General features: G+C 37.7%; 1 protein-coding gene and 1 pseudogene across 1 annotated transcript in view; both read right to left on the reverse strand.

Annotated features, from left to right (window-relative positions):
* LOC145269247 (orexin receptor type 2-like) overlaps window positions 1-22,500 on the reverse strand; it is a 468,223-nt gene that overhangs the window by 417,515 nt on the left and 28,208 nt on the right. The window lies entirely within an intron of this gene.
* Window positions 16,359-16,475, reverse strand: LOC145270002 (5S ribosomal RNA; annotated as a pseudogene).

Genomic DNA, 22,500 nt, shown 5'->3' on the forward strand with positions numbered 1-22,500 from the left:
TCTCCACGTTAAAAAAACGACCCCGGTGTCTAACTCTGTCCCGTGGGCTGGCATTGTAAATAGGTACACTTACGTATTTTGTTGCCAGTCTCTCCAGCCCATCATCCGTTGCATTCCTACCTTCCTCCGATCATCTGTCTGGCAATCGAATTGTGATCTAACAGAAACATTCCCCCTCCCCTTTCCTCAACCCCTTCCCCCCCCCACAGACGGATCTTACGCCGCATTCTTCCCCTTCCCCTTTCCCTGTTCCATTCTCTTCTCCCTCCTCTACTTAAAAGATGTCTGTCTGCACATCTTCTCATCTCTACCATCCACCTATCTACCCATCCTTATGATGCGCGCCAGTCTCCTTCTCCCCCCTCCCCCCCCCAACCCCCCTTCCTCTTCGATTAACATTCCATCCCCCGTGCGTCACTTTTGAGCGGTCCGTGTACGTGACGCCATTTTTTGTTTCTCGCAGTCGAAACGATCGACTGATTCGCAGCACCGAGTGAAACCCGGCGGCCGAACGAGCCCACTTGCGCATGCGCGCAATTGGTTGCGTTCTAATAGACACCAAATTCCCCTTTTCAAATACAGTAGACCCCCGGGATACGGTGTCCCTAGGATATTTTTTTTTCAGGTTACGATGTGGAATACGATGTTCTTCCAGCCTCCTGGTTACAGTATTTGCCCCGCCTTACGGTGTTACTTCTAAAGTTATTTGATTATATACATGTGTATTATATACTGCACTGTATTTTGTTACTAATGTTTTAATTCCGTATCCCGGGGTTTTATTGCATGAACAAAATCTTTACGAAACAAAATACTATTTTCGGGTTCAAAAAAGTTGTAAAAAAAAAACAACTATATTAACAAACTAGCGGGGGTACCCGGCGTTGTCCGGGTGTTTGGAGGTGTGTGTGTAAGTGGGGGGGTAAAGTAAAGAATAAGCGAAGTAATAACCCTGTTTAAATATTATTAAAAAAAAACGATGTTAAACTTCTGTAAAAAAAACCGGAAAAACCAAAAACACAACAAAAAAACAAACAAACGTAAAATTTCTTAAAAAAAGAAATCGGAAAAAAAAGCCAAAATAAGGAGGGGGGAAGTGATGAACGTGTTCGGACAAACAAAACTAAAAAAAAAAAAACACAGCGAAAAGCGAAAAAAAAATGGAATAAATAACCCTTAGAAAAGCATAGAACAGAAAGGAATGTTAAATTCCATTCCAGTTTTTTTAAGCAACTACGAAGTAAAGAAACCCCAAACCGGTGTTCCCTCGTAACTCTCCCTTGTGTACGATCCCGTAAACGGTGTAAGTAGTGGTGGAGGAAGGAGAAATTAATTAGAGAGAAAAGATTTTACTACTTCCATTGATTTTAACGGCTTGTGGCAGTTAACTCTCAGCAGAAAAAATATAGGAATCTACGAATATCGAGGAAGTGGAGAGGTAATATGCCTATAAGACACCTCAGATATTGAGCTGCAGTTTGTGCATATTACATTCGCATGAAATGTCTTCATTTTTAATCCTATTAAGGTCAAAATCATAGGGGAAAAATTAGTTCATTTTATATATGTAGGGATAGGGATAAATGTTATCAAAGGCAAGATAAGTTACTCTTCTACCTAACTAGATAATTTTTTAGTGTTTTCATTTAATGTAAAATGTTTATTCAGTTCGAAAATCATAGTGTTTTGAAAAAGACAAATGACGGCGAGGTTTCTGGTGAATACATTAGGTTTGGGAAAATGAGTTCAAACTAAAGAATTATACGAAACACTGTTAGAAACCCACCCCATATAGGTTATCGTGACATAGGCTGGCATAAGAATACCCTGTCCTACTGACAGAGTGTAAAAGTATCGGTCAGCCAATGGCATGACGGACGCACGTGTTATATTAAATGTCCTGGGAATGGTACCAGATTGCACCACGATGACCGGTCAATATAGTAGGAGTACGAAGATCTGTCGGTTAGAAAGAATACCTGGGATGTTGGGTGTGGCTGGTTCCTTCACTCAGGATTACGTCCTCGTCCTAGTCTGGTGGTTCCCCTTGGCTGGAATCGTCTTGATGCTGACACCATCTCAACATTTAACACGACACGAACCTCTCACCCACAGAAGAGACGTTGGAACCTCTCACCCACAGAATAGACGTTGCGAGCCTGTCTTTTCGTTTTTTCCATGGCAAGTGCTCGTCCGAGCTCCAATCTCTGGCCCCCCTCACCAATCTTTCACGAAAAACACCCGTCTAGCTGAAACCAGTGTCAATAATTTTCCCCACTCCTTATCTGTGCCTAAATCAAAACGTAGATTCCATCAACAAAGCTTCTTTCTTAGAAGGCACGCCTGTGGAACTCTCTTCCGTTTGCCTGTTTCCCACCTGACTACAACCTGGATGTCTTAAAGTCCAACATAAACAAATTCCTGACGAATCGTCCCCTTAAGTAAGACACTTTATCAAATCTCCAATACTAACGATTACTACGATACTATCCCATTGATTACTGTACACGCAATAACCCTTATCCCCGAGTGGCTTCCGGGCCTTGATAAGTGGTGACTACCATGTAAAAAAAATTGTAATATATATGAGAAATCATAACTATTTCATTTTTATGCATAAATATATTACAATATTTTACAATGTTTTACAAAAAGAAATCAAAGCAATTAATACTTAACTTTGGAAATTATTAGACAAAGTTAGCTACCTAGATAGTCCAAACTAGTGCTGATGGGAGGGGGGTACTCCCCTCTCGTTTACAGAGAAACAGAAAATACGTGCTCACCCCATGTTCCTTTCTTCTTGTATATCGTTGCGCGCGCGATCAAATTACTTCCCAGCCATGGCGGGGGCGGTGGGGAATCACCACGACCAGTGGTCCTAGCAAAAATAGTACCACAGTGGCAATCTCTCTTTTCCAGGTCCTTCCTCCGGCAGAGAACAGTTGTTATGACCAGATGACGTTACAAAACTAATTCTACCTGTTGCTTGCTGATCACCAACCTAAACAACCTGCACCTATTCAAAACTAGCATGGGTGCCCGGCGTTGCCCAGGTGTTTGGATGTGTATGTTGAGCAAAAAAAAAAAAAAAAGTGGTAGTAGGAAGGTAGGCTCGAACCCGTATCGCAAAGGAGGAAAAGAACGGGGTAAAACCTAACGTTTACGCTGTCACGACCACCGCCATACCGGAACCGAGATTTTTTTAAAGTAAGGCTAGACAATCTAAAGGAGAGGATAACTTTAAAAAATATTGTCGAAAAAAGTCCCCCCCCCCCCGTAGAAAAGTGCCTAGTTGAAGGGGAAGATATTAATGTTTTTAGCCAATTTTTCGATATTTGCCGTATGAAAGGTCGAACTTTAAAACGATACTGATTTTGGTAAAATCCGTCGCCTCTATTGAAAGTTTAAGGCAGACATGCAAACAGACATACATACATACATTTATATATTGGTAACTAAAAATTTTCTACCCAAACTGATGAAAAAGCTTGCCCTATCTTTGAATATCCTTTATGTAAAATTTAAAATATTTAGACCAGAAATTGTCTGAGTAATTTGGAAGAGACCGCAGAGGTCAATTTTTTTTAAATTTTGACCCCTATTATGACCCCTTAAAATTTATTGTTTTGGGCTCAAATCAAGTTATTAAGTTAGATCCATGTCCAAGGAACGTATATCTAAAATTTCAAGTGCGTAGACCCAAAGTTGTCGCAGGAGTTTGGTAGAGTTCTAAAAGGTCAAATCGTTGAACTTCGATCCCTTAATCGCCAAATTTCTGGCCAGAAACCGATTACATCGATTTTCCCAAATCTCAGTAACCTGTATATCAAATTTCGAGTCTGTAGAGTCAAAAATTGACAGAGTTATTGCGTAGGGAAATGTACACAGACACACAGATACACAGACACACAGATACACAGACACACAGATACACAGACACGTTCACTTTTATATATGATATAGATAGATATATAGATCGATTTCGTGGCACACCTATCATAAGGGATAGATGTTCGAATGCTGCCCATCACAGCATGGTGTGATACAAGGTCGGGAAAGTGGGATGTCCAGCAAGCTCCCCTAAAGGAGCGGCACTTTTGCCTAGTAAAAATTGTCTGAGCATCCTCGTCGACATTCCCTGGTCTGGGCGCCTCAGTCGGCAAGGCCTGGGAGGGTGGACCTCCTAGGTGATACCTAGATGGCGTACCTCACTCCGACAGGTACTAGGCCTCGCACCTGTCAGGCTGATTGTTAAGAGCGGATTCTTAACTAGTACATTTCTACACAAGTCCCCAAGCAACCGAAGTAGCAAAGAGACTCATCCCCACCATTTAAAATGAAAGAAGACATTTTGATTGCTCCCCACGGGAGTAATCTGTGACACGTGGTCAAGAAAGTGGGAGATGGGCAAGCTCAGCTCCCCTAAAGGAAGGGCGCTCTTGTCGCGACAAAAATTGCCTGAGCATCCCCGTCAGTATTCACTGGTCCGGGCGCATCAAACTACAAACAATAACCGTGTCACACCCGAAAGCCGGGTGGTAAGGCATGAGAGGGTGGACCTCCTGGGTAGTAACGAGGCGGCATACCTCAGTCCGATAGATTCTTGATGAGTACTTTCTAACCAGTCTCCAAACCGCCGAAGCCGCAAGGAGGCTCATCCCTACCACGAATAATAGGAATATGATTGAAGAAAGTTGAAAGGTTCTATTTCTAGATACTGGTGATAGAAATTGAGGAATCAAATGGAGCCACGTTTCTTCAAATTTTCGCACCTCCTATCATTAAAAAAAAAATTAGCATTTTCTACTCATAAAACCTTTTTGCAATAAAATTGTAAAAAAAATAAATAAATAAGATTATATAAAGGAAATATTTATTCACATAAATCAACATATCTGGTATTGAATATCTGGTATTGAATAATAATAATAATGAATGTTAGTGGGATAGGTTGTGCCTGGTGTTTTTTAAATACTTCTGCAATATGTGGGCAAATGTGAGACAGACACATTCTTAACTCTTTTTCAATGTTTTTAAATCCTTTATGTTTTTTGTTTTTATTTTGAATGTTGTTTAGGTAAGAAAATCCCAGTTCACATTAGTAAAAAGTTGAGAATTGACGTAAGATTTCCATGGGTTTTTTTTACTTAGATTCGAAATTGAGTGGTGTCGTCATGATTAAGAAATTAAATGTTTTTATTAAACAAAATAAAATTAAATTGCTTCTAGCTATTATCTCTTCGCGGCACACTAGTAATCATCCCATGACACATTAGTGCGCCACGGAACAGTAGTGGGGAACCACTGGTGTAAATCAAGGAAGATCCTTCCCCATCCATATCAGACCCCTAACATCTCAGGAAGAGAACAAACTGCATACCTTGTCCTACTGACGTGCCAATCTCTCATTTCCAGACCCTTCTTGCCGGTGCAGGAACACCCTGACTCCAGTAGAAAACACCCAACCGAATGTGGAAGTTGCTATGACTGATTCCACCATCAGCAAATGCGGAGCAAAGACCGTAAATGACAAAGTTCTCTCTGGTTCTCTTTCCTCTGATCTTGAGCGCACAGTACAGTTGGGGAAGAGGTAGCTGGTTACTTTTAATGCATCTGAAATCAAGCTCCTATCTTTACATCATAAACGCTCTGATCACATCTGGCATCAATTGAAATGGATGGCTCTCATCAGAGATCAATATGTGTGTATAAAATCCGACATAGTTTTTCTTGGTTCCATCAGAGGTCATTATGTGTGTGCACATTTGCTCAATCAGGGGTCAATATGTGTGTATAAAGTCCGACCTGGTTTTTCTTTGTTCCCTGCTAACCTGTGTACGATCTCCGAATTTCTTTTATCCAACATACAATGCAACACCACATTGTCTCTCCTTTACTGCACAACCCCAGTGCTAACATAAATGATTTGCAGAATATAACAATAATGCAAAAGACTGCGTAAAAAAAAACAAAAAAACTAGGAAACTGTTGTATGACCACATGATTCAAACATATGCAAAAACGAAGACGATAAAACATGATAAAATTTCAGGGTATCTTCTCGTGTAGGGGGTGGGTCGTGGGAGTAACTCAATACATGACAATTGGATGAGTGATGAATTACCTGGTATACAAAACTTAAACAATGGCGTCCCATTGCCAATTCGTTAAAACCCTGCCGGCGGGAAAACAAGGGATATCTATTTACAAAGAATTGGCTTGTAGGATCCTTGTATCCTGTTCCCTCGCTTCCGTCGGTAGCCAAGCTACGTAAAGACAGAGCAAATATTTTCACGGATTATTCAAACACAGCAAAATGTTTCTTTTGTTTGTTTTTTTTTTTTTTTTTTTTTTTTTTTCCTCTTCGTCTTATTTTGTTGATGTTTTGTTTTGGGTTTTTTTTGTTTGTTATGCGACAAAAAACAAAGGAGAAAACAAAATGGCGGATTGCCTAATTTTTAACATTCTCGCCATTTTCTCCTTCTTTATTTTGTACGTTGCTTTCTTTTTGTACTGACGATAGACTGAGTTTTCATTATGTTCTGAATTATTAAGGCGAGAATTGCTTATTTGAATGACTAATTAATAAGATAACTCTTTCACCTTGAGTGTTTACCGTTCGTAATTCCGTGCAGATTTTTTTTTTTTTTTTTTACACAGTGGTCACCACTTATCAAGGCCCGGAAGCCACTCAGGGATAAGGTTTATTGCAAGTACATTACGTTAGTGTGGAGATTTGATGAAGTGTTTACTTAAGGGGGCGGTTCATTAAGAATTTGTTAACGTTGGACTTGAACACATCCAAGTTGTAGTCAGGTGGGAAGCAGGCAGACGGAACTCCAATCTCTGGTCCCCCTCGCCAATCTTTCACGAAAAACACCCGTCTAGCTGAATCCACTGTGAAAAATTTCCCCCACTCTTTCACTGTGCCGAAATCAAAACGTGGATTCCATGAACAAAGCTTCTTTCTTATAACTGCACGCCTGTGGAACTCTGTTCCGTCTGCCTGCTTCCCACCTGACTACAACTTCGATGTCTTCAAGTCCAAGGTTAACAAATTCCTAATGAACCGCCCCCTTAAGTAAACACTTCATCAACTCTCCACACTAACGTAATGTACTTGCAATAACCCTTATCCCTGAGTGGCTTCCGGGCCTTGATAAGTGGTGACCACCGTGTAAAAAAAGGAATCCCAATTTTAATATTGGTAAATTTGTTGAATTCGTTTTTAACAAAGCTTGTATTTTCTTTCATATTCAACGCGTTTGGATGTGACAGAAATTACCGAAAATTGTCGCTAAAACATCGTAAATTTTTAGGGAATGTTCTCGTGTATGTTATATAGAGCAGGGCAACGCCGAAGCTATTGCTAATCAACGATTGTTATGATCGTGGTAATCTTCTATCTATAAATATAAAAGCGAAAATGTGTGTATGTATGTATGTATGTATGTATTTATGTATGTATGCATGTATGTTTGTGTGTCTTCGACAGACAGAACAAAAATTCACAAATTTGGTCTCATATGAAAGCCCCATCCTTCGCCCGACAAATATTGAAAAATTGGTCAAAAACGTTAATTTTTTTCACCCTGAAATGGGCACTTTTCTACAGAGGGGTCAGCAAAAACATTCCTCTCATGACGAGATCGGTTCTACGCATGCGTCAGACGACGTCATAACCTGATTTAGTTTAAATATTTGAAGAACTGACACGATTTCATGTACGTCGTGTTAGCTCAGTTGGTTAGAGCGTTGGGTCATTATCTAAAGGTTTTTTGTTCGAATCGTGGTATGAGATGTCTTTTTTTCGATTTTTAAAATTTTAATAATGAAGCAGGGTTATTTAAGCCATTTTTCACGTAACGTTCGTTTTTCTGTTTTTGTTTTTCTTACTTCGCTTATTCTTAGGTTTTCATTAACACCCCCACCCCCGATGACCACACACACACAAAAACACCCGGATACCCACCGATTTTTTAAATTTTAATATCGAAACAGGCTTATTTAAGCCATTTTTCACGTGTTTTTTTTTGTTTTTGTTTTTATTTTTCAGATTTTTTAAAGCAGTTTTAACGTTCGTTTTTCTGTTTTCTTTTTTCGATTTTTACATTTAACATCGTTCGTTTGCCTTACGTTAGTTTCTTTGTGGGTTTTTTTTTTTTCGATGTTTTGATTACCCCGTCCCCTCTACCACCGCCCGGGTACCCGCCGCTTTATTTTTCAGATAAGTTTTAACGTTCGTTTTTCTGTTTTTTTTTGTTGTTTTTTTAACACCCCCACCCCGCCGACCACACACACCTCCAAACACTCTGGCAACGCCGGGTCCCCCTCCCCCGCGCTAGTATATATATAAAAGCGAAAATGCGTGTATGTATGTGTGTTTGTATGTATGTATGTATGTATGTGTGTTTGTATGTCTCGCAAAAACTTTCGATACGGGTCACGGATTTTTGCCAGATCGGTATCATTTTAAACTTCCAACCTTCGCCCAACAAATATCGAAAAGTTGACGAAAAACGTTAGTTTCTTCACCGTGAAATCAGCAGTTTTCTACAGGGGGAGGGTCAGCAAAACCCGTCCTCTCATGACGATCTAATTTCGTGGATGTTGTCTTAGCTCAGTTCTTTAGAGCGCGGCCTCATTATCTAAATATTTTGGGTTCGAATCGTGGTGTGAGATGTCTTTTTTTTTCGATTTTTTAAATTTTAATATTGAAGCAGGTTTAAGCCATTTTTCACGTAACGTTCGTTTTTCTGTTTTGCGTTTGCCTTACGTTAGTTTTTTTACTTCGCTTATTCTTACGTTTTCATTAACACCCCTCACCCCGCCGACCACAAACACCCAAAAACACCGGGACAACGCCAGGTACACCCCCCCCCCCGCTAGTCTATAATATAAATCTCACCTGTCTGTTTAAATTTATGTATGTATGTATGCATGTATGGCATAATCGCGTTGACACACCGATTCTCGTCAGATCACCGAAGTTAAGCAACGTTGAGCCTGCCTAGTACCAGATGGGTGACCATTTGTGAATTCTAGGCGCTGTATGTGCTTTCCGCTTATCTCGGCATTCTTTCCGGTCGCCTGAACCTCCACTTGCCACTGGCATTCAACAATATCGACTGATGAGAGTTGTGGTTAAAGATTACAGTGGGTATCCATAGTCTGTCAGGACTGAAGATGCCTTTCTGTATGTATCTAGGTAGGTAGGTAGGTAGGTAGGTAGGTAGGTAGGTAGGTAGGTATGTCTGCCTAAAACTTTCGACAGAGGCGACGGATTTTCATGAGATCGGTATGGTTTTGAAGCGCGACCCTTTGGACGACAAATATCGAAAAATTGGCCAAAAACACTAATTCCTTCCACCTTCAACTAAGTACTTTTCTACAGGGAGGGGTCGCTTTTTTACTAATATTTTCGAAAGTCATCCTCTCTTTTCCATAGTCTAGCCTTAATTTAAACCATACGTCACTTCCGGTTTGGCAATTGACGCAACAGCAAACACGTCAGGTTTTTATTATTATTATTTTTTCACATTCTTTCCCACCTTTGCGGTACGGGTTCGGGGGGTACCCGGCGCTGCCCGGGTGTTTGGAGGTGTGTGTGTTAAAAAAAAAGTTGGCCGGGCGTTTGGAGGTGTAAAAGAAAAAATAAGTTTTAGTAGGAAGGTAGGCATGAACCCCGAAGCCTTGATGCGAAGGTGGAAACAAAAGGGAGAAAAAGCCGGCCACCTTACCACCTCGGCCATGAAGGAGAGGAATTGATAAGTGTGTTCAGTTAAGGTTTATAAACTGAAATATACAGGTGCGAGGAAGTGGCGTGATATTTGACCTAGTTTTGCGCTGCAAGCCAGTCGCCCCATCATCGCTTTTCGAAGACGCAGCAAGCTGGTAAAAGTTAAATACACACACGACCCCTGTTGTTAAGTCGTAGATATTATCATTTAGACGTGATATAAAAAGTTTTAAGAAGGAGCGACCTCCCCCGCCCCCCGCGAAGGCCTCGAAAAAAAAGCCTTTTGCAGATATACAAAAAAAGCGAACAAACATACATACATACATACATACATGCATACATATACACACACACATTTCGCTTTTGTATACTTAGATAAATTAAAAAATGTAGAACATAAACAATAATTTAAAATAGATTGACTTCTAGAGTCTGACGACTCTTACGTAGAGGTCATTTTAAAGTAACGCGGACTTTAGGTAGAGTTTTGGGAAAAGATACGATGATTTGATCAGTCAGAGATCGGAAGCAAGAGAGAGCAGAATCAGTCAAGGAGTGAGAGAGAGCGGATTAAGTCGGGAGGTGATGGCTCCCAGTAGAGGGGATCAGAATATGTAAGTCTAGGACCATCAACAGCTTTCCAGTGGGGAAACATTTGAAATAAAAGTTGCTGAAGAGACAGTCCGAGATTTTTTTTTTCACCCTAAACAAGGCACATTGCCACTTTGTTGTAGGGGGCTACTATCAGGGACATAAGCATCAGGGGTACTGTGTAGGGAGTTGGGCAGCAAGATGTCGGTTCACGTCACACTTGAACTTTTGCATGTCAGTACAGTTGGGGAAGCGGGTGTAACACCCTCTCTGGTGAAGTTACGCAAGGACCCCTGTTACACAGGGACCCGGAAGGGAATTCCAAAGTCTAGCAGTTCTGTGGAAGAAACTACTGGAGTAGAAGGCTCTCTTACATCTAGGGATCTCTACCGTAAAGGCGTGGGATTTAGTTGCTTGTCGGGTTTGTCGGGGGTATTTACGTCGAGGTGGCACAAGTGCTTGCAGTTCTTCAGATGCACCAGCCTAAATATGACAACAATACTCCATACATGGGCGAATGGTGGCCTTATAGAGGTACAGGATACCTTCGGGCGTTAGTAGCTTTCTAGCATTCTAGTTAGTAGCTTTCTAGCCTACCTTTTTCGCAGCGGTCCTGGTAATACATTCAAATTTAGTCTTGACAGCATTGGTTCACCTTTGCAGCTGTTCCCGAGAATCCGTCAAACAAGATAAACGACGGACCATGTATGTTTCTCTGATATTTTTTCCATTTTTCTACGTGTCCGTTGTTGGAAATGTGTCAGTTATAATTTTTATGCATTATTGGGCGTTGCATGAGTGGGACCCGCGTACGTAATATATACACTCCTCCACGTCATAAAGACAACACAACAGTGTACAAAGAAACGTTGGAATAACTCAATACATGACAATTGAGGGAGGTAATGAATTATTTGGCAACACAATATACAAACTTAAACAACGGCGTCCGCTTGCTAATTCGTTTAAAACCCTACCGACGAGAAAAAAACAAGGGATATCTTTTTACAAGAATTAGCTTGAAGGGTCCTTGTATCCTGTCCCACCCCAACTCTTTCGTCGGTAGCCAAATTATGTAAAGAGCGCAAATATTTCCATGCAGTATCCAAACAAGCCAAAATGTTTCGCTGGCAATCTGCTCAGAATGACGGAGCAAAAAGAAAATAAAAACGATAAACAAAATGGCGGATCGCGTTATTTTTAACATTCACGCAATTTTCTCGTCCATTATTTTTCTTGGTGCTCTTTATGTTGACACGTAGGACATATATAAATATAAATATATATATATATATATATATATATATATATATATATATATATATATATAGACACACACACACACATACACACACACACACACACACACACACACACATATATATATATATATATATATATATACTAGCTGTACCCGGCCACGCGTTGCTGTGGCTCAGTTTGTTAAAATGGAACACATGTGAAAGTAGAGAAAAGTTTGATTCTTTTCTTCAAGAGAATGTACAAATTATTTTTTTAACAGATGTTAAGAAAATAAACAGAAAAATACTTCCATCATTAATTATGCAAAAAAATAAATAAAATGTTTATTTAGTGTTTCAATATGCTTATAAATTACGATAAAACTTGCTGAGTATGCACTGTTTTACGGTTGTTGTAAAAATGGAACGGAAACTTATATTTCGCTTCGTTTTAATCTTTCTTAATTTTTTAATTGTGCCCCCCTCAAACGAATATAATCAAAACAGTAACATTCAACAATTGTACTTTATGTATATAAAACACAAAATATTTATTAAAAAGAAAAATTAAAAAAAAAAAGTTAATAACGAAAGGGAAATAATTCCATTTTTAAACGAAAAGGTCAGTTTGGTATATCTTTTTGTTATTTTTTACATAAGTCCAGCTTACCATTCACATTGGAAATGTCGACATTTATAGGTTGTCGGGTACGTTTACAATGAATAAACACTCCAATCTAGTAGATGTATCAGAATTTTTGTAGGAATTTTTTACACCCCTATCACGAAATTGCGAATAAAATATAAAAATCTCGTAATTTCTCTTTTAAAAACGGGTTGTTTATTTTCTTTATGGATTATACTTCCAAAATAAACTATTAAAGTTTTTTAAAAGCAATAGAAATATTTTTTTTTTATTTTATAAAAAACAGGAATGAATTTTACGAACTCAATATTTTTCAATTTTTAAACTTAAAAAATCTATCAAAATTTTTCTATTGATTCTATTTTTACGATATTTTCAGGGTCAATCTGAAATTTTATGCGCTTTCCAATAAACCGAATATAATATTTTAGACAAACGTTGTTTTTTATTCACGCCCCACCCCATTTTCAAGTGTCTAGTAAAAAGTAAATAATTAATTTACACACCAAAGTTTTATATATCACAAATTGAAGAGAAAAGGTCAATAAATATATTCAAATCTAAAACAAGAAAAGTAGTGTTTTTAAAACTTTACCTGTAAAGTTCGAAGTTTAAAACCATTTTTTTAAACCACGTTGTTTGTTTTTTCTTTTGTTTTTTTTATGAAACCTTGGTTCTTGCTCCTTTAATTGAAAAAAAATTAGGGCTTGAATTACATTTTTCGAGTAGTTATAAGCTTGGAAAGACAGGGGGTCGAATAATTCACGCCTCGCATTTTGAAATGTCTATTAAAAAGTAAATAATTTATTCACCAAAGTGGTATATATCACAAATTGAAGAGAAAAGGTCAATAAATATATTCAAATTTAAAACAAAAAAGTAGTGTTTTTTAGAAATTTACCTGTAAAGTCCGAAGTTAAAACATTTTTTTTTTTTAAAAGAACATGTTGTTTTTTGTTTTGTTTTTTAATGAAACCTTGGTCCTTGCTCCTTTAATTGGAAAAAAAAAATTAGGGCTTGAGTTACGTTTTTCGAGGAGTTATAAGCTTGGAAAGACGGGGTGGAATTATTCACTATTTTTCACGAAATTTCTTACACACCTACCAATCTACCCATGTTAAGAACGGCTTTCGGAATTGACACCCCTAACCTTGCCAGAATATCCGAAAAGCTATAAAGTTGACGTGTCGAATGTGAACGATGCGTTGGACGTAATGTAAAAATGTACCGAATTTAAAAGGGAACGAAATTCAAATTTCCGTTCCATTTTTACAACAACCGTAAAGCAGAGCATTCTATGCAAATTTTACCTAACTTACTGTATTAATGCTATTTTTTTAAGCAAGAAAAAAAGGTAAATATCCAGATACGCTACTACAGAACACCGACCACTCTAATTTGTTTTTATATAGGTAATTGAGGTCGCTGACAACGAATCTGATAGTCAAACTTGGGGCAAATTTACCGTTTGCATGGTATTTACCCCTGAACCCACGAACTTCTTTCCACCATTTTGCAGCATCCGTTTATGCTACGCGCATGCACGTTGTAGCATAAACGACGGCTTCAGCAAGCAAACTATGTTGGGAGGAGGGGATTTTTTTTTCCAGGACATAGAATTTTCTAATTTTCAAAAATACATTATAGCGCTTTTTGGGTGGAAAATTTAAAATTAGCTGAAAAAGAAATAAAATAAGAAAAGGAAAGCACACCAAGTTGGAGTAGGGGGGGTAATTTATCTGGGTTTTTTTTTTTACCTGGAACATCGAATTTTCAAATTTTCCGTAAGTAACGAGCCGACATTTACCAATTAGAACACCATTTAACATTGCGGGGGGGGGGGCGAATGTGATGTTGGTGCGCGCGCGCCCCAACATCACATCCCCCCCAAACAAATTAGAGTGGTTGGTGTTCTGTAGTAGCGTATCTGGATATTTACCAAAATAAAAATATTTAGGTTTGGTTCACCCTAAATAATTTAGGTGACTGAAATAGGAATCTAATTGAATCTTTAATTTCCTGAATAGTATCCGATAATTCATTTTTCTTCGAGTTATATCGAATACATTAATACGGACTTTAGGGGCTTTTTTCCTAATGTTACTGTAAAAATTATTTTTTATTGTTACAAATTACGATGCTTTAAAAAAAGCAAAAATAAATTCTTGCGTTTTTTATTTACTACTGAAAACTTACCTTTAGTAAAGGTATTTTTTGTTTAAACAAAATAAAACATTTTCACCAAGAGTTAAGTAAAAATAATCAGTTCATTATATTCTGCGATCATTATTTGAAAAATACTGCAATTTTCATTAAAATTCGTTAATTTCCTGATTTTTGGTGAATTTTTAAGTAAAGGGAGGAATCAAAATGTGTATACACTTTGAGTGTCGGCATTCATTTTGCGACCACGTGTGGTTAATTTAAATTAAAGTTCAATCACATGGTTACATTATCAATAAACCCATTGAAAATTTACCGATATTGTAAACACATTCTGTTTACATTAAGCCTGTGGTGTTTTTTTAGTGATGCAATGTTGTCAACTGAGATTTAAAAAAAACCCGCGAGATTAGGAGAAAGAAATGTCCAGAAAATCGCTAGCCAGTTTGGCAGAAAAGTAACTTATCTTGCCTTTGATAACATTTATTTGTTATATATTTGTTTTTTGACAACTTTTTCGAATCTATGTGTACAGTAATACAAACCCGTGTACAGTAATACAAACCCCTTCGGGGAGATTGGAATCCCCCCCTCACCTAAAATGTACTTGGAAAAATCGATTTTATAGTGAGATTTAAGAATGGTTAGTCGAAAAAAAGGTGAAAAACAAAACAATTAATCAATAAATAATTGTTACCAAAGGCAATAAATGCTACTTTTTTTTTACTTACATGAATGAGTTTATTTTATGTTTTAAAGTATTTTCAAGCAATCTAATGCGAGTGTCTGTGTGCCAAATACCTCCAGATTTTCTAGAATTTCCCGCTAGATTGTAAACGAAATCTCCAGATCTAGCAGGAAAACCGCTAAATTGTAACACTGGTCACGTGACAGGAAGCGGTAATAAATAATTGTCCCTAAATAAAAAAAATAAAAAAATAGCCTCTCGGTACAAAGAAATCCAGCTATTTATCATAGAAAAATTAAGTATAATGTTATAATTAAAAAGAAATATATAAAAACACACATGGATATAGTAAACATATTATACCAAAACGTGGAAGCCATCCGCCCAGTGTTTTTTTAGACAATTAACTCCGAACGAACCAACATTTACATTTTTATATATATATAGATGTATATATATGTATATATCTATGTATATATATATGTATATATATATATATATATATATATATATATATATATATATATATATGTATATACGAGCAAACAGTTAATAAAACATGTTAAAAAACACTTTGAAAAATGAAAAAAACACTTTGAAAAATGAAAAATGAGTTAAAAACATATTTAATCTGAAAAGGAAACACTTGTTGGTGGATAGTCCCTAATTCGCGGAGTTTATCAGAGGGTAGGAATTAGCAAAATGCGGGATCGGATTTTGCATGCAAAAGTATTTGATGAAACAACAAGTAAGCCAAAGATCGGGAATCGGAAAAATTTTAGCCTATTTACCGATGCCAAACCCGATTCCTTTAATTATTTTTTTTTATTTCGTTTTCATAAAACGTCTTCCACTGCTTGAAGTAATTATAAAATAATAAATATTTTAAACTTTCAGTAAGACTAAAATCTCTAGATCATCCCATCACAAGTGTGTTTTTTACGTTTGATAGCATATTTGTACATATAACATGTGTTTTTTACAGTAATCGGGACAAAATAACAATTTTTTTTAGTAAAATATATAGAGATTTATAAAGAATCGGAATCGGTAATTGTATCGGAATCGGGAATTTAGTACGGAGTCTGTAATTGTATCGGAATCGGGAAAAATACATATATATTAGTGATGGGACGATTCCAATATTTTACATTACGATGCGCATGAAATTTTTGTGGCAGGAGGTGCGCAATCTTCAACCTCACCTCTCCTGAGACGACATAGTTAAATACCAGTGGCAAGTAAAGTGCAGGACGGCTGGAAACAAATGCCGAGATAAGCGGAGAGCACATACAGCGCCTAGAATTCCCAAATGGTCACCCATCTGGTACTAACCAGGCTCAACGTTGCTTAACTTCGGTGATCTGAGGAGAACCGGTGTGTCAACGCGATTATGCCGTGTGTGTGTGTGTGTGCGTGTATTTATGTGTGTGTGTGTGTGCGTGATTTTACATAAATATATATATATATATATATATATATATATATATATATAAAATCTCAATAGAAGAGGAGCATATAAAAACGATAAATAACCACAGAATTCGTGCATTCCTATATATATATATATATATATATATATATATATATATATATATATATATATATATATATATATATATATAATTTTGACACCCTGCACTGAAGATTCCCGAAAGGGTGAAACACTAGTGTCTGTAGGTATTATTATTATAGTAAAAAAATAATTATATATATATATATATATATGTATATATATATACAGAGAGAGAGAGAGAGAGAGAAAGAGAAGGAGAGAGAGAGAGAGAACCAGAACCCTTTTAAAATATAAACAGATAATGTGTCTTGGTAATCTAGATTGCACTTGTGTCTCCAATCATTCTACAGACCATCAAAAATCATGCAAATGTTCCTAGTGGTCTGTATACTAGGGGTTGGCGATCACTACACCAAACAGTATCTAATTACGTGACATTCGGGATTCTTTATGGCTGCACCGTTGAGGTAAGAAGAAATTCTAAACGATTCCAACCCTTTTATTATTGGCATCAATAAAATGGTCTGAGTTCCCTGTTATAAACCACGAAATTAATGGCTTGCCCGTTGATTCGATTTTTATTATTGTTTTCGGCGGCAGCTAAACTATGTGGCCAGAAGTGCGATTAAACAAGTATTCTCAGCTTAGCACAACTTTGCCCATGCGCAAAAATCGGTGTCACTTTCTGCTTGACGTGACAAACGGGATGTTATTTGAGTCCGCATAAATAACACGAAACAGCCATTGCTGGTTGTCTGGGAGACTTTCGTGGATGAAAGAGCGCGGGTGGGATTAATAAACGCCTAAAAAGAAAAAAACGCTTCCATTAAATCTCGAAAGATACTGGGTATTCCCTGTAAGGGTAGTTGCGCATGTGATTATGAGGCAAGGGTTACGCAATCTCCAGCAACACCTCTCTTCTGAATTGGCACTGCTTCAGTCCAGTAGCAAGAAGTCTAAGATGACTGGGAAAAATGCCGAGATAAGCAGAGAGCACATACAACACCTGGAATTCACAAATGGTTACCCATTTTCCTACTAACCAGGCTCAACGTTGCTGAATAAAACGTTAGCAAACCGGATTATTCGTAAACAGACATTTCTGCAATAGGTTAAAGCTGGTGGCATAAAAGCTCGTGTGTCACGCTTTTGTCTACAGAGTACAGGGTGTAACGATAAAATTATCGCTCTAGAAGAGACGATATTGTTCCACTTCCGTTTGATGAAAATCAGTTTTCTTTTTTCTTTTCTTTTTTCTTTTTATTTATTTATTTATTTATTTATTCATTTTGCAGACTATCTACCAGTTGGCCAGTTGTGTACAAATCCCGAGAGCGATAGGAGCCTTCTATCATGTCTGAAAGTGACACAATGTCCAGCGAGCGTGATCGGAGATGCGCCGCTATACAACTCAATGGCAATGGTTGCCATAACTCGGATCGGTAGAGAGCATGAGTTGCACAGCGGCGCATCTCCAATCTCACTCGTTGAACATTGTGTCACTTTCAGACATGATAGAAGGCTCTTATTACTCTTGGGACTTGTACACAACTGGCCGACTGGTAGATGGTCTGCAAAAAAAGAAAAAAGAAAGAAAAGAAAACCGGTTTTCATCAAACGGAAATGGAATCATGCCTTCTTTTCTAATGCGACAATTTTATTGTTCTACCCTGTAGTATGTGACTAAACCCTGTGCCCGTCAATATGCTTTGTACCTGGCAACGCTGGGTATGTATAACTTGTGCGTGCGTGCATGCGTGCGTGCGTGCGTGCGTGCATGCGTGCGTGCGTGCTGGCGTGCGTGCGGGTGTTCTCGAAGTCTTCTACTCAGCAACATGTCTCCACGCCGGCAACGCTGAAAAAAAAAATCTTTTTTTTTCTTTTTTTTTTTCTTTTTTTTTTTTTTTTTTTTTTTTTGTTAATATAAATGTTTTAAAGTTTTGTGCCCATAGTTGCAAAAATTGTGATCTCGGCGTAAACAAATCTTGACCTTACAAATGACTCATGTGTGCGATCGTTTGGCGGATAACATGTGTGGTCCATGCACTCGTAGCATTCAAATCAACAAATCTCTCTTTCAGGCGAGCGTGTCGGCTGACACATCGGGGCTACTCCAGATCGTTTAAGTGATAGACGCTTGACTGGTTCCCGGGAGATTATAGAAATTCATCCAATTAATCTACCCCTAGCGAAACATCCCTTTTTAGCCTGACGCGACGGTTAATCTATGCAAAACATTCGCAGCAAGGACTTGTCTAGCTACAATCACTATCTGTTCTTCAGATGCTGCACTTCATTTTCTTGTTCTCTTTCGGTGGAGGAGAAATCCTTCACGACTGAGACAATTTTTATTTTTGTACCTTTTCTCCACGTTAAAAAACGACCCTGGTGTCTAACTCTGTCCCGTGGGGAGGCATAGTAAATAGGTACAATCACTGTAAATATATTCCTTCCTTAATTTCTAAAAAGATCAATCCTTGTCATTTCTTGATTTATACAATCGTTGCCGATAATAAAGACATGCAGAGCTGGTTATAAAAATGTTTCACTTATTTGTAAATATAACCTTTTTGTTTTCGAATGACAGTTTGACAAGTCTAATGGAGTGCGTGACGATGGTGGTGGTGGCGGTGGTGGTGGTGAAGAATTGTTGCTAGCACCCTCTCGTGTCGCGTTCTTGACCTCGCACTCTATCTCTTTTTATTCAGCCCAGATGACGTCACTATTCCAACCTGTGTTGTTTCAAAAATGTGGGCCAAACTTGCTGGCCAGGGATTTTAAGTTCTAGAATTTTACACACACACCCTTTGACGTCATCTCCCAGGCCTTGCCTCCCGACTTTTGTTTGACGTCACTCCCCGGGGATCTGGATTATCCAACATTCCTCTGTGTACTTAGAACGAAACGAAACTTCCATGAACAAAGTTTCTTTCCAAGAACTAACCATCTGTGGGTAGCTTTCTAGCTGACTACAACAGGGTCGTTTTCAAGTCCATTTTAAACAAATTCTTGTTGATTCTTTCCAGTTTCAACTACTGTTGTTATTGCTATTTTCCTGTTCTTCTTTTTCTTCTTCGAGAATTTTGTCAAGTTCTTTTCTATGTAATAAAAGTTAACGTGTGCGTGTCCGGCTCGCTTTAGTAATCACGGAGCATCTTCTTTTTATGAGCGAAGGTCTTAATGTCAAGAATAAAAGCCAAGTCGTCCTAGTCGCAGCTGGGCAGGAGATGCTGAGAGCACCCTATCCTTGCTTGATAGAGTTCAAAACCGACTTCGTAATCTAGTAGGCGATGCCCGTTTCTCTTCTCTGCAATCGTTTTCCCACAGAAGAGATGTTGCGATTCTGTCTCTGTTCTATCTTTATTTTCATGGCAATTGTTCGACTGAGCTCCAATCTGTTATAAAAACACACTCGTCTAGTTATAACCACTATCAATAATTTCCCCCACTCTTTATCTGTGCATAAACTTTAACGTAGATTCCATCAACAAAGCTTCTTTCCTAGAACTGCTCGTCCGTGGAACTCTGTTCCAGTAGTCTGCTTTCTAGCTGACTAAAATATTGTTTTCAAGCCCAACGTAAAATTCTTATTGAACTGTCCTTGCAAATAATCTAAAGTTCCATCACAAACGATTATCACGTCACTGTCTCAATGACTACAATACACACATTAACCCTTATCCTCGAGTGGCCGCCGGGCCTTGATATGTGGTGACTCCCTTCTCGCGAAACTTTCACCAAAGACACTCGTCTAGCTGAAACCACTGTCAATAATTTTCTACACTCTTTATCTGTGTCTAAACCGAAACGTAAATTCCATGAACACAGCTTCTTTCTTAGAACTGCGCGCCAGTGGAACTCTCTTTCCAGCTGACTACAATTTAGTTGTCTTCAAGTCCAACGTAAACAAATTCTTGATGAACCGTCACCTTAAATAATCCATTTTACCACATGTCCACCAACGATTACTAAGTAATTATCCCATTTACTACCGTACGCTCAATAACCCTTATCCTCGAGTTGCCTCCGGGCCTTGATAAGTGGTGACCCCCTTTGTAAAAAAAAAAAAAATAACGATGAAGAAAGGAAACAATAATCACGCATCATCATCATCATCATCATCATCATCATCACTATGTGGTGTTCTGCCTGGTACAAGCATTGATAGCTATGGTTCTCCATCTATTTATCTCTCTCGAGACACTTATGAATTCATTGTTGCTCATCATTTTTGATATTGCCCATGTATTCAGACTGTTAACGCATGTTTCTCGTTGTCGTCCTCTGCTTCTTCTACCCACGACCTTTCCCATCAAACTAATGTTCTATTCCGCTTTTTCTGTAGACATGAATCTCATTTGTCCTTTTCGTACTGTTCTTCTAGAGACCTTTCTGTGGTTGCCATTTCTAACACCTCCTGGTTTCTTTTCTTTTTTGTCCAGGATATCTTCAAAATTCTCCTCAGGAACCAAGTTTCAGTTGCCTCTAGTCTTTTACTCGTGGTGTTTGGTGATTATCCAGCACTCGCAGCCGTATAATAGAACAGACCATACATACGTTCGGATTATTCAGAATTTGATGTCTATTTTAATGTTTCTGTTGGTCATGATTAGGGCTATGACAACAGAATATTATTTTCATTGTTTTTACTCTCGAGTATATATCCGACACAGTTAGACACATTTAACCGAGAACCACATCATTAGTTATTAAAAGCATATAAGGTATCAACGAATACACACTCGAAAGCCAAAACAATGAAAAGAATATGCTGTTGTCATAGGCCTAGTCATGGTTGATGACAATCTCTTGAAGGTGACTTTGGCTGCGGCTATGCGACTTTGTATTTCAGTCGTTCACCTTCCATCAGGTGTGATCCAGTATCCCAGATATTTGAATTTATCAACTTGTTTAACTCGTACATTGCGACATTGTAGTTTGCATGTTGGAGTTTGGGTGTTCTTGGATTCTGTCATGCTTACGTTTTTGAAATGTTTAAAGCAAGTCTTTTATTTCACTTGCTTCCACCACAGGCTTAAGCATGTGTTGGAGGGTCTCTTCGGATTCTGCTATTAATACAGTGTCGTCTGCATACCTAAGATGTTGTGTCCACCCAAACTTTTACCTTTATTGTTCTCAATTTCTCTCAGTATGTTTTCGATATAGAGATAAAATTAATTTAGTGACAAAACACTCTTGGAGGATTCCTCCTCTTATTAATATTTCCTCGCTGTGCTCTTCATCTGTCTGACTGTCTCCAATAGAGGTTGCTCAGAATTATCAGAATTATAAGGTTTTCCCATTAATTTATAGGAGTATATATATATATATATATATATATATATATATATATATATATATATATATATATATATATATATAAGCCTGACGAATCCTATAGTTGGATGAAACGCAGAATATTCAGTGTAGCTTAATCGCCATATATATTTTATAAATTACTAACTAGCTCTACCTACGTATTGAGCACTTTTGAAGTAAATACTTAAAGTTTACGCATAAATCTATACTTTCGTATATTAAATTTATGTGAATAAATGAAGTAGTTATATATATATATATATATATATATATATATATATATATATATATATATATATATATATATATATACGAGCAAACAGTTAATAAAACATGTTAAAAAACACTTTGAAAAAGAGTTAAAAACATATTTAATCTGAAAAGGAAACACTTGATAAGTAGATAGTCCTTAATCCGCGGAGTTTCGAAGAAATACTTTCCTTCTCATCAGAAGGTAGGAATTAGTAAAATGCAGGATCGGATTTTGCATGCAAAAGTATTTGATGAAACAACAAGTAAGTCAAAGATCTTACTTGATAGCAAAAAAGTGAAGCAGAGGGAATATGGTGAAGAAAAAGGTGATTACACGTGAAT

The sequence above is a fragment of the Euprymna scolopes genome, chromosome 45, assembly GCF_053919585.1.
Source record: "Euprymna scolopes isolate OS-2025 chromosome 45, ASM5391958v1, whole genome shotgun sequence".
NCBI lineage: Eukaryota > Metazoa > Mollusca > Cephalopoda > Sepiida > Sepiolidae > Euprymna > Euprymna scolopes.